The sequence below is a fragment of the Pygoscelis adeliae genome, unplaced genomic scaffold, assembly GCF_000699105.1.
Source record: "Pygoscelis adeliae isolate BGI_AS28 unplaced genomic scaffold, ASM69910v1 Scaffold399, whole genome shotgun sequence".
NCBI classification, from domain to species: domain Eukaryota; kingdom Metazoa; phylum Chordata; class Aves; order Sphenisciformes; family Spheniscidae; genus Pygoscelis; species Pygoscelis adeliae.
Window position 1 is genome coordinate 1365689 of NW_008825609.1, and position 1402 is coordinate 1367090.

Consider the following 1402-nt stretch of genomic DNA (forward strand, 5'->3'; position numbering starts at 1 on the left):
ATCACTGTGACACAAGAGCGGGGATCTGCAGGCACGGAGGAGACCAGGGGGTGGCACCGTCCCGAGCGATCCCCATCCCGACCACGGGAGCCGCTTCCCATCCCTAAGCTGGTTTTGACAGGGCCTGATCCTAAAAGCAGGGGCAAGCTGCCCCCTGCATTGGCTTGCCAGAAGTAGAAGGAGCCCTTTGCGAGATGGAGGCAAGCGGGGTGCCGTGTGCTCTTGGCTTGGGGGCAGTGAAGGTGAGGTGTTGGAGCTGGGCGCAGTGGGTGGTAGAGGAGAGGGGGAAGCAAGGTGTTCATGCTGGGGTTCTGTGTCTTACTTCCCTTTCTGGTCTCTTTTCAGGGTTTTCTATGGGTTTTTTCTTTGCAGATCTTGTTTGGTTCTTGAACAGACTTGTATATATTTTCAGTGCAAAATTCTGTAAATGGAAGAAAACAAACAAAAAGATTTAAAACGAAACGCCCGGCGCGAAGAATCTGCTGTATTTATGGGAAATAAAGAGTTCTTTCCTGATCCTGTCCCTCTGCCTTTTGACCCAAGAAATGCATTTTCCCCTGACCTTCCCTGATCACGGAGGAGCTGATTCCACCCTCTGGGGGGTCATTTCCAGCTCAGATCCTGCCCCTGCAATCCTGAAACTCATCCCCCCCATCACCCGGGGCCTTGCCGCAATGATTTCTCCGCTCCCGTGAGCAGGGAGAGGGCATGGTGGAAGTCCCCCAGCTGCTCTCAATTCCTGATTGAGAGCAGAGTCACTTCCAGGCTGTGAGCTGGCTGCTGCATGCTTCCCTCCCTCCCCTCCCTCTCTGGGGAGAGGCGGTGGGCAGGGGTTGGTAACCCGCAGCCCACGGGGAGCAGGGCTTGAGCTTGCCCTCGTGCCCCACGAGGCTGTTTGCAGCTTCACCGCTGCCCGCCGCGGCACTTCCTCCCCTTCCCCCGGGCTGGAGCTCCCCAGGGCAGTTTCGGTGCAGGGGTGCAGGGAGGGGGATCTGCTTCAGCAAGCAGCAGCCCAGGGCTGGGAGCAGGTCTTTGACATTGCATGGGAGGAAAGAGACTACAGCTTGGCCACCACCTGATGCAGCCAGGGGGGATCTGGGGGAGCTTTTCTGTGTCTTTGCAGTAGGTGCTTGAAGCCCTTGCCTGCTTTCAGTGACCACAACGCCTGTTAGGAGCGCCCCCAGGGCTCGTGGTTGGGGGATCAGGCATGCTTGGCCACAGATTTAGAGAGATCTCCCGTTCAGGCGGGGAGAACGGTGCTCACTTGCTCGGTCCCCGCTTGAAAACAGAGGTCCGGCACTGCTTTGCTGTGCACTCACTGGAGGCTCGCGCCCCCCGCCCCCCCACCAAGAAGGAGCAGAGCCCAGCAGCTCCCCAATTATTGCTACTCAGGCTTCGCGGC